The 12,051-nt window shown below is 40.4% G+C and overlaps 1 protein-coding gene across 2 annotated transcripts in view; it reads right to left on the bottom strand.

The window, feature by feature from the left end:
• The window catches only part of FRYL (FRY like transcription coactivator), a 155,214-nt gene that overhangs the window by 141,455 nt on the left and 1,708 nt on the right, over positions 1–12,051 (bottom strand). The window contains exon 2 of one of the 2 annotated variants that reach the window (XM_085223189.1): positions 626–833. The exons of the other annotated variant lie outside the window; for it this stretch is intronic. The gene's annotated coding sequence lies outside the window, so the exon portion shown is untranslated. The remainder of the gene's footprint in view (positions 1–625; positions 834–12,051) is intronic. 2 annotated transcript variants of the gene reach the window in all.

Below are 12,051 nucleotides of genomic sequence, written 5' to 3'. Positions count from 1 at the left end.
GCAATTGATATCAATACAGACCTACTTAATTAAGTATTTAAACGAAGGCCAGTAAGGAAAAAGAAAATCCATACAAGGGATTGCAAGGGCCTTTGCTAATTAGCTGCACTACCTGGCTTTTTCCACAAGAGGACAGAGCTCAGGCACCTGCCCACACATCCTAGGAGACCTGACAAAGTCAGATTTTCACTGAGTGTACAAATACATGAGAGACTACTTGACAGAATTACCAAACACACCAATTATTTGATAAAAACTAATAAGTGTACATGACCCTAGGGAAAGTATGGGAAGTATACCTGACTTAGGAAGTTCATGAATGAAAGGCTGAATGCTGCTTACTCTGTTCTTATCCTCTTAGGCAGAGGCTCACATCTGTCCATAATGCAATACAGTAACAGAGCAAAATTCCTTATTTTACGTGGTTAAATATTCTTATTTGAAGTAATAATTAATTTCCATTCAGGTAACTGTCATCTGAAGTGTTAGTGCAAAGTTGGGCATGTATTTACTATGTATTTACAGTAAAATAGAGACTACAAAGACCAAGGCAAGAAGACAAAAAAAAAAAAAGCATGGACATGTGAAAATATACTTTATGGCAGAATTCTGAAGAAGGGCTTACCACTCAGAAGCCATTGCTAACCACCAACATGAGCTGCTCACGTATCACACTCAGGATGTATCCATCAAGACATTTTCCCCTAAGTCCAGCTTGTGCTTAGAGATGAGAGGAGGAGATAAAGGTGTAAACAGCTACAGGTCAGTTGGTGTGTAGCCAAATACCAGAAAGTGATCTCCAAACACAGTACAGACAAATGAAGTATAAAACACTGAAAAAGAAAAAAAAAAAAAAATATCAAATGTTAGACAGCAATTTTAATAAAGATATCAACATTTTCCAAAAGCTTTATTCTGAACCTTTTCATTTGGGGGAAAAAAAAAAAAAAAAAAATCAACAAAAAGATCTGGATGATGTGTTTAAAAATTGCTATTCTGCTCAGAAGTTGAAGATCTTTAATTCATGAGTAGTTTGTGTTTTTTTTGGAGGGAGGGAGAGGGCAGAGGACTGATACTGAAATAAAATGTACAACTACTCTTTATGCACACATTTCAGCGACATTTAAAGTAGGAACAGGCCTTATTAATAATATATATCTATACACACACACACTCTTTCCCAACGAAGATCATTCCAAATCATTCCTTTCATATTGGACCTTTTGATTCTTTCCTGTTTTTCCTTCCCTGCTACTTTAGCACAGGGATGCGGTCAGGAAAAAAAGAAACAGGCCGCTCTTCAGCTGCGCCTTTCTAACACAGCCTTGAGAACTTCTGCAATTCCTCTACAACAGAGGCTCCCATGCAACTCGCATACTTGTCACAACTTGCCTCAGCCTCCGAGCTCGCTTTTGTTCTCCTTCACCACCAAACTACAGCAAAAGCATTTCACCCTGGGGGCAGACCAAGCACTTTGAACAACTCAAGTCTCGACGTGCACCAGCAATCTACAACTCCTGATCATCTCGTTTGTATGAAAAAAAAATATTTCAAGTCATAGCGTGAAGAACTGCAGGTACATTCAGAGACTGTACACCCAACGTGACTTCAGCAGCGCTCAGACACAACAAGAACACACTGGTCTCTTTTAGGGATGCGTGAACTATTTAATCATCACCCATTTAGAGACTGTTCCTTCTAATTCTTTATTACCGTTTCTGAAGAGACTCATATAACCGTGATCTAAAGCTAAAAAGCCCCATACTGGAGTTCAACTTGCTTTTACAACTTCAGAAGTGAGACTCAGAGAAAAGCAGGAAAAACAGATCAACTTGTGCAAATTGAATGCAAGTTAATTGGTGCTTACTTCTTCTAACCTGGGAACATACCATTCCTTGAAAAAGCTGGTCATGCTTTATAAGGAGGTAAGCAGTCATAAAGGAATGTGTTTATAGACAGATACAAATCTGAGTTTCACTGCTAAACTCCTGCTCTTAAATGAGTGACAACTGTCTGCATGTTTGACAGTGCAGTGCATAAAATCAACATCACTTTTTCCTCGTTAGACTATTAGGGCAATGAAGTGTTTTCTGTGCAGCAGAAACATATGGGCCTTTCAATCTGTCTCCAGTAATTACAATGCTCACTTTTTTCTCCCTTTTTTTCTAAAAGAGAAAAAAAAAATAGTTTCAATCAACCCATGCAAAGCCTTACATGCCCGCTCCAGTTTGGAACGAGCAGTTGGCACTCCTTCAACTCCTCCTCATTTGCACCAGATGCTCACAGCTCCCAAAGACAACTGAAACACGACATTACTCTTGATAAAACTGAAAGCATATCAGAGCAGAGATTCACCACAGCTTACACCGACGTCGTAGCTCACTTTCTCAAACTTTACATTCACAGATACACAATTCATTCCTTCACACTGTGTGGAGCAAACACACAAAACCAGTCTGTGATTTGCAATCAGACCCTTCTTCACTACTCTGTGCTCCATCCCCCCGCCTTCCCCCCAGCAGAACGCCCAACAGCCCAGCTGTTTACTGGAGGAAATGAAATTAATCTGAGAACCGTAAGGACAGGATGCATAAAATTTCAGTTTAATTGGCAAAGTATCCAAAAGAGGCTCAGAAAGTGGCAGGCCCACGAAAACTCACTTAAATTGTCTCAAGTTTTTCAATTGTACGTACTGAGTAACAATAAACTTCACATTGCAGCGCTGTCCAAAACTTCAAATACAACTATGATTGTATTCACGTACAACCTATGGTTTCCTACAGAAGCAACTTAATCCGATTAAGACAACAAAGGAAGCAAGTACCAGTAAAGGCAGCAAAAGGTTGGAAGTCTCCAAGGGAGTGAGCAACCATTACAGTAACTACAGCATATGGCTGGAGGGAAGACCACTGGGCTTCATTCCATTAACTGCTGCTCACAACATCAAGTTACGATTTAACTGTGCTTTTATCAGACTGGGAAGGCAAGGTGCCATAGACAAGAAGGTTTCAGCTTTGAGGTTCACCTATTAAAAACTTACTTACAAAAAGCTAAAATAACAGAGCAACACAAAGCTACATAAAGGCCTTCCTTATGACTTGAAGGGAACATATAAACAGGAGGGGGAACGGCTGTTTAGTGATAGGACAAGGGGGAAGGGTTTTAAACTGGGACAGGGGAAGTTTAGGTTAGATATTAGGAGGAAGTTTTTCACACAGAGGGTGGTGACACACTGGAACAGGTTGCCCAAGGAGGCTGTGGATCCCCATCCCTGGAGGCATTCAAGGCCAGGCTGAATGTGGCTCTGGGCAGCCTGGTCTGGTGGTTGGCAACCCTGCACTGAGCAGGGGGGTTGAAACTCGATGATCATTGTGGTCCTTTTCAAACCAGGCCATTCTAGGACTCCATGCAAGCTCAAACTATAGGAGATAGCTATCATAAAAATTATTTTAAAAATACCTATCTAAGGATAATTAAATTTTCATACTTAAATTTCAGAACTCTTCTTTAACATGCTGAATTGGAAAACAAAAAACAACCGACCTCACCTTTCAAGCAGCAATTAGATTCTCCTATATACAAGGCTACTGATTAAACTTAAGGAGGTAATGGAGAAGACTACTTTCAATGACTTCACAGAATGGGGGTGGGGATTTAAAAATCAAGCCGCAGGAAATCAGCATGCCAACACCTGCATTTAAGAAGCTATGTATAACACACTAAATTAGGGCCTTTTTATAGTTACTGGGCCAAAAGATGTAATGACATAAGACTCGAGAAATGTTATGTTTTAACTAACTGCTGGAAGTAGTGCTTTCCATGTTACAGACTCTTTTTCCATACACTAGGCATGTTTTTGTAAAGTTAGAATAAAGGCAAAGATTAATTATATTACTTTTTAAAGGCATCATTTAAGCAATGCTGACAAGTTGCAAGAAACCCAGTTTCTGGGCAAACACAATGGTCCATGGTTGCTTCAACATGTGGCTGATTTGTACATTCAGCTGCCCTGGGCTTCACAAGCACATAACACAACACACTGTCCCTTGGGCCAGTGCCAGAGGAGCAGGCAGCACAAGTCCCCAAAGTCACAGGGGATGCACTAACAGCCCATGCAATAGAGAAGCATCAGATTCATTACACAGCCCAGATGTATCACACAGTGTATCAATATACAAAGAGATAAGCCTTGCCTGTTACAGTCAACTGAGCAACTTTCCCATTACAGCACCAAGAGATGCTAACAGCACACCAAAAGACTTTCAAGGGCTGTCCAGCTCCTCCATCCCACCAACTTCATCGTGTACATTTACACTGCAGCTGGTTTGGTCTGTTTGTTTCTCTAACAAATACGTGACTGCCCCATAAGCATCAAAAAAAATTGAGGGCATCCCCAAAAATAACAGTTTCTGAATTTCTCAGAAACCATTTGTAAGCTCATCACCCCCGTGAAACTGGGCTATAAAAGAACAAAAAGGGGGGAAGGTTGTTTCCTAAATCACTATTATCCTCATCTGTCCCTTTTTTTTTTTTTTTTTAAACTGAAGCTTGACATTACTTGTCCTAACAGAAGATTTTTAGTAACAACCTGATTCTTTTGCTCATTTTCAAGGCTTGAGGTATGTTAACAATTTAGCAAATGTATCACAAGATTCAATGATAGACCAAAAAAAAAAAAATGATCCCACGACAAACTGAATGTTACTACATGCTGCCAACAATACAGTGGTATCTCAGCTTGCAGTTACTGACCACACGTGTTTAAGTTCAGGCCACACACTTTTCTGATACCAACAAGCTCCTCACAGAAACAGCTCATCTCCCAGCCCATAGGCAGCATAGCTGGATGACTGCTGGCCAATTAACCATGTGGGTACATGGATGTCATAAGCATGAGCATGGATATTGCTAGAGGAAGAAGCATGGTTGAAAGGCAGGAAATTGAGGCAGTTTCAGCTTCTACATAAGGAATGTGAAAATGAGGAGTAACACTCATGTAGAAGGTCCTGGATTGAGAAGATCATGGTAAAAGAGAATAAAGCAGAATATCTGTCATACAGAAACTTCAGAATGAAGCCAACCTTCTGTACCTGAAAACTACATTTATCATACTGGTTCAACAATAAATCTTCATTAGAATTATGAATAGCTCTCCATTCATAAACTGACAAATTTCAATTGAAAAGACTCCAATATAATCACAATTTGTAGCTGAAAGGCATTTGTGAGATAAACTCCAGAGGAAGACTTTGTGCCAAATGTGTAGTAACTTGACCATAACAGCTCAAAAATGTATTTCTGCATTATCCTTTCTTCAGTTAGCAGAAGAACTGCAAAGTACGTGAATATGAATCATCTCCATTGGGAGACTGCCAAAAACCTGTTTGCTCTTCAAATTTTGATAACTTTTTTATCTTCTGGAAATTCATTTCAGAGTACTAGAAATCTACTAAAATTAAACCTGGGTTTTCAGCCAGAGCGTATTTTATTATAAGAGCTTTCAAGTCTCTCAGCTTAGCCTCTTAATAAAACTTGCACTTACTAGTGCAAGACTAGACTCTAAAACAAGTGACAATAATCGTTTTCCATTATGCCATTTACAAGACAAGACTGTCTGAAGAGAAGGTGTTTGCCTGCTTGCCAAGAAACTACAGGGTAAGTGTTCAAGTGCACTGACTACAAAGTTAGTTATCTGATGTCAGTGTCTGAGGTCATACACTCGCACACAACAATACCAGCTCAAACAGATGCTGCTTCCACCATGCCAGTAACTACAACGCTGTCTGTCCCAGCACAGTACGTAAGCAAATGCACACCAGTATTTTAAAGAGAAGTAACAAGCTTGACTCCAGCTTGCCTACTTTTACATCACCTGGAGATTTATCATCTGCTGTTCCTTTCTGTTTCCCCGCACACTGGGAAAGAAAAAAGGCAGACCCAGCCCCACGGCAGCAGCTGTCTCCCTCAGGTGCATTGCTGCCTGTAACAGTAAAGCAGGAGAGCAGGTCTAGATCCGTACACTGCAGCTGATCCTACTGAAGGTCTCGCAGGCATAAGATCCAAGTGCCATCAATCACAAAGTATTGGCAATAGGAAAAGGAAGAACTCCCACTCAGTATGCAGCATAAGCACAGGAGCCTACCTAAAGCTCTGACCCCTGCTCCATCATCACAACAGGAACCAGTGCATAACTCGGCAAACAAATAGCTGTAAAAGCCTTTTGTCCTTCCTCCCTACCAAAATAAACCACAAGCATAGACTACACTAAAATCAGCCTAAAAATATGAATTAAGTCTAAAAAGCAGGAGCTTGTATCATACCTTCGAGCTTTTTTTTTTTTTTTTTGCAACATCCTACTTTTGAAAGTAATTCAAACAAAAACACAACCCTTCTCAATTCAGTAAGCTTTCAGAAATCAGAATTCACTGCAGTTGAAGCACGTGGAATCACTGAATGAAAAATCAACAGCTTATGTGCTACTTTTCCTCCCTTAGCAGACCGTCAATGCTAAAAATACATTCTATTTTTAAAAAACTGCCAAAAAGTGTTAAATCACCTACCAGTTACATTTCTGTGCTTGTACAAGGAGAAAATACACAGCAATAGAACTTTTCTTCAGTTATCAATACGAACAGTATGCATATTCGGAACCAAAGTATATGGATTTAAAGTGAAAAAGCCCTATTTTAAGTAGGAGCCATTCCCCACTCCTAATTAAAGCTAGTTTTAACAGAAGCTGCGGTCCTATATATCAAATAGCAGCCATTCTGCAACTAGGCCGACCAGCACATGTTGGAGTATAACAGTCAGATTTCCTATAAGCAGTTGCAGAAAAACATCCTTAAACTGATAGAGCCCAATGATTTCAGTATCCTCTGGACTCTGGGAATCTGATGCACATCCTGTAATAAAAGACATTAGTGCTTATTGTTTTTGAAGTAGAATGAGAGGAACAAGGACTCTGCTGTACTTCCACATAGACTGTTCCTATCTACTCTTTTTTCTTAAAAAGAATTTACTCAGAATTCTGTACTCACACAGGCTGAAATGTGAACTTGCTACTTCATTTTAACAGGAACCCAAATGAGGTCATTCTGCATTCTCCAGACTCCATATTCACCAAAAATAAGAAACAGAGAAGTAGTTGAAATATTCTTTTTGTTTCTAAGCTCAAAGCATTATAAAAGCCCCACCGATACCTTCTCCCAAGCATCCTACTCTTCTCATAACAAATGCACATTGGTTTGCAGTCATCTGCTGAATGCCAGATAGTGGCAGAAGTCCCTGACAGCTAACACATTTCAACTCCTAAACATAAAGCGCCTGCACCACTAACTGGAGGCAGGTGAAGATCCTGCACCTTTCAATTATAATCATTTTGGTTTTGAGAGAGCATGCAATAGAAAGTACTATAGAATTACAGGGCCTGAGAAAGACTTGGAAACAGAAATATTTACTCAGTTCAAAAATGCAAATCAAAAGAACGACTTGCAGTGCAACATAATATGGAGTGCGCTATGTAGTGCCTACTGTAAATATCCTCCCAGGCAATAAAAGTTTGGGCTTCAAGTTGGTTCAGATCAGTTGCATGCCATTTACCTCCACAATCACCACAAAGACAAGGATAATCAGTGCCTATCTGATGGCTTGGTTACGGATTTTTAGCAACAAACTGTAATATCAATGGTTGATTGTGATATACAGAAACAAAATGTTCTCAAATGTTTTATAGTTGGGTCTCGTCCCTCCAAAAGCATTATATTAAAGCGTTAACAAGTGTGTACGGTGGTAGGTAAAGAAGTTTCTTCCCTAAAAGCATGTTCTGCTCATTTTGTGCTTCTCTCTACTTATTCCCAAACTTGCTTTCCAACACTTCTCATCTACACCAGCTATTCTAAAGTTATTTACCTGTTAATTATTCAGGGAGGTAGATGGAAATAAACATATACACACATCCCTAACATTTATCAACTCCATCTGGAGAAATACTGCTTACTTTCAGTTTGATAAGAAACCTTTACCAACAAATGCTGAAATGGGAAATCTCAGCTTATTATCAGGGAGGCAGAGGTGAGGATACAGAATCAAGTGAAGGATCATCAGCATGAGGTACACAAACACACCAAGAGAAGCAACAGAGAAAAGGGCAGCAGGACCTGCGTGTATGTACAAAGGAATAGGTTAGCAGTAGCAGAGTGAAAGTGTCAGCAGACACTTCCCCCCAAGAACAGCAGCACTCTCTCCCACCTTCTTTCTCTCTAAGGGTTGGGGTACCCACAAACTCCCCAAGCCACTGCAGCAAACTGGCCTCTGTGGGATCAGCTACAGCTCAGCTCCCTGTCCCCTGGGAATGGAGTAAGCCACAGTACTCAGTCTGCACAATGCAGCACATTTTTCAGTTTTTGGATGACATCTGTTTTTAGATTATGTCTACAGAGGAAGAAATCATACTATTCTTGTTCAAAGTCATCTTTTTTAATGTGATCAGCATTACCAGCAGATTGGATGAGCTCAATTTGCTGTCTATCCTGCAAATTCTGTCAATCTCAAAGATGTTTAGCTGCCCCAGACAGAATCCAAACAGTTCTACCTGACTTAGTCCATATCAACACTTGTGCTCCTGCTCTATTTTCATTCAAGAGAGGCTGAAGCTTTCCCAGAGAAAGCAAGCCAGTCTCTCTGTCCAGCTCTGCTATTAACCACAAGTGCCCTCCAGGGCATGGTGTTTGCAGCAGATGCATCCTCACATTAAGGAACTGAGCACCAACACCAACTGAGCAATCAACAATTTTAACTGCAAACATGAATTCCAGAGACCTGCTCTTATCATAACATTCTCAAAGCTCAGAGTATAAATATTCCCTTGCCATTTGTTATTGTTTCTTAAATGAATATCTATTCTCTTTTAAAAGTCTCCCACACTGCATCACCAGAGCCCTACCTCTCAGGTCAGATACAACTATCTGTATATGTAGTTTTCACTACTCTCTCCCAGCCCTTATTTTATAAACATTTCCAACACTATATTCAGTTACTCCAAACAAACAAACTTAGCTGCTTAGGACTGGCAGAAACCACACAATTGTTGTATTTTGAGACTACTACAGTAACAAATAATGAAGGAAAAAAACAATAGCAGTCTGTCTTCTACGAAGGCTATCTAAGACCGATTGAATATTGCAGAACAGGGCTCATCCATTTTCTCACTATGATCACTATGGAGCACATTCTTGCCTCTAAAAATGGCACTCGATGTTTTCTCTCAGCTTCTCTCCCCAGGTATTTGCACACTGTTAGTGGCACCTTTGAGCTCCCTGAATGCTTTCCTCATGAGCATAACCAACACCACTCCCACTACGGCCTGAACTTTGGCAGGACCAAGGACCAAGGACATAAATACTGCTATTGTCACCCCTCCAGCTTCTCTTCCCATTTAATTCAATGAAACATAATTTGGGTAGCACTACTTTTTGCTGTAAATTGTAGTTTATGAAGACAAATCTGAGAAATCTTAAGTGAAGAAAAAAACGACCTGAAGATCTACTGGCATACTTGCATGAAAGCATTAAAAGACCTAAATCAAGTCCAACAGAAACCTTCTCCAGAATATTTTATACAAGCCAGGTCACTACAAACATGCTACAAAGACAAATTCCATACAAAGTAAGGCAACAATGGAATGGTAGGGCCAGCAGGTGAACAGAAGGCATCTCATCCAAACAAGAGAGCCCGATGGTAATAATACAATTTTAATATACCAGGGAAAAAAAAGAAAAAAAAAGAAAAGAAAAGCCTATTTCAAGGGAGTATGTGGACTAGATATTAGAAAAGGAAACACTATTATTTAAGCTGAACAATAATGTTGGCAATAGCAACTAATAGACTGCTATTAACAAACAACTTGAAAATTAAAAATACTCCAAAGTACCAGAGGAATCTCATTCTGAAGCAGTGTTCCATCCAATAACACGATGACAAGGCACACAAAACTTGTTTTGTTTTTTATCCTCTCATGCCAACTTCAGTTAGATAAATAAATAAAGAAGAGAAAGGTCTGAGCCAGGAGACTTTTCCCATTCTCTGAGAACAGGGAGAAAGGAAACAAGTGACCAAACTAACTCCAAAGTGACCAGTAGCGCCAAAGCGTGCACAGCAAGCAACCCAAGCCTTCTGCCACAAGCAACCCAAAAATCCAGCTGCTGCTTCAGGCAGAACCAGGCCCACCTATCAGAAAGCCGATTTTGTTTACACTCCTACCAAGTGCTGGATTGCAGGATAGGTACCACCTGGGGGGCTCTGTGAATTCCACAGATTGACTTTCTTTGTTATCACCTGCTCCAAAAAAAAAAAAAAAAGAAAAGAAAACAATTTATGCTGCTCACACTGACAGTGGCATATTATGTATGTAAACAAGAAACCAAGGTTTACAAAAGCAGCACCTGGGCACTAGGCTGTTCTATCAAATATTTAGACATTTAAGAGAAATTAAGTCATAACTTTTCAAGCGTTTGCTTGTTTTTTTTTTGTTTTGTTTTTTTTAAATCTGTTCCTCTTCCTAGTTTTTGCTAATAATTTCATTTTGTGCACAAAAATGGAATAAACAGAAAATTCCCTCAAAAAATGAAGCCACGTCAAGAGCAGATACTCTTGTTCAATTAGCTCAAGAGCTTATTCCTTCCTTATGTTTTCCAGTGACAGCACTGACTCCTCTCCCCCCTCCCCCCATGGTACATCTTGCCTTTTTCCTGGGAGGTGCTCATGTCACAGGGAATTAGGGATTGTACTAGATTTGGGGGAGGGGAAGGAAGGACAACACAGTCTTGAAAGAGACAGAGCCATGCAGCGTTACACAGACATGTAGAAATTTAATCACCAAGCACTTGAGGGTAGGCGATCTAAATACTAGGAAAAAGACTAGGAAAAAGAACTGCTATTTTAATTGACAAAAAAAGGCAAAGCAACCCTAGTTGAATCAGTCTGGCTAACACCTACTACTGGAACCGACTGGGATTTGGAATGAAGCTGGAACTGAACTGCGAAACCCTCCCACATTGCCACGCTCTTCTCCAGCCTGTGATCATTCCTGAGAGGTTTACTACAGACCCAGAAGTCATAAAGGTTCAATGTTGTTTGGGTGTGAGCGTGCAGAAGCACCGCACAGCGGTAAGCCACAGCCAGACTGCAGGAGGCAGCTGCTCTACCACAGCGGGTGAGCTGCCCTGCACTTCCCACTTGTAGGACAGCAGACCTGACATTCGTCACGCGGTCACAACCCCAAACCGCTATCCTCATTGTTCTCACAGTAACTTGTGCAACTCATCTCTAACACTGAGCTACCTCCATCTCACATGGCTGTTGGAACATGAGGAACATGACACCTGTGGCTGCCCTTGAGCTATGGCTCAAATGTATACAAAAACTGCCACAAGCCCACGGCTCTCTACACCAGAGGGAGCACATTCTATACTCATGATCTGGATTACAAGTCCACTGAAGTGTACAGTCTGCCTGCATGCCTCTTACAGTGCTCAGATTAAGAAAAAAAAAAACATTTAGCCCTTTGTGCCATAATGAGCCAGCTGCCACGAGCCAAACTGACCAAGATAAAACTCCCTGAAGTACAAAAGTAGATACAAAACAGGCAATTTCTAATGTGGAACTCCTTATTTTCCAAGTCGGTTTCTTTCATACATAGCCAATGGGAGCCGGGTTTAATTATAATCTTCTTAAGTTCTTAGAAAAAGTAAATACAGACAGGGTGTTCTCAATTGTATTAGCAAAAACTTTCTGCACATCAATTGATTTTAACCCCAAAAATTAGAAAGACAAACACAGTGGGGAAAAAAAAAAAAAAACATTTGAGAACCACTCGAGTCATTTGGGGCTAGCAGAACAACACTGGCAAGGCTGCAACATGAACAACTGAGACATTTTCATTGTTACCCTGTAGTATTACAGCCCTCCATCTCCTTCCTGAAGGATGTAACACTATGACATGATCATCAGCTGTGATTGTGCTTCTGCTCAGACAGTCAAACACACAAGGGAAGT

This window comes from Meleagris gallopavo, chromosome 4 (genome assembly GCF_905368555.1).
Source record: "Meleagris gallopavo chromosome 4, MGAL_WU_HG_1.1, whole genome shotgun sequence".
NCBI classification, from domain to species: domain Eukaryota; kingdom Metazoa; phylum Chordata; class Aves; order Galliformes; family Phasianidae; genus Meleagris; species Meleagris gallopavo.
Note: the sequence above shows the minus strand (reverse complement) of the source record. Positions and strands in the feature narration are given on the sequence as shown.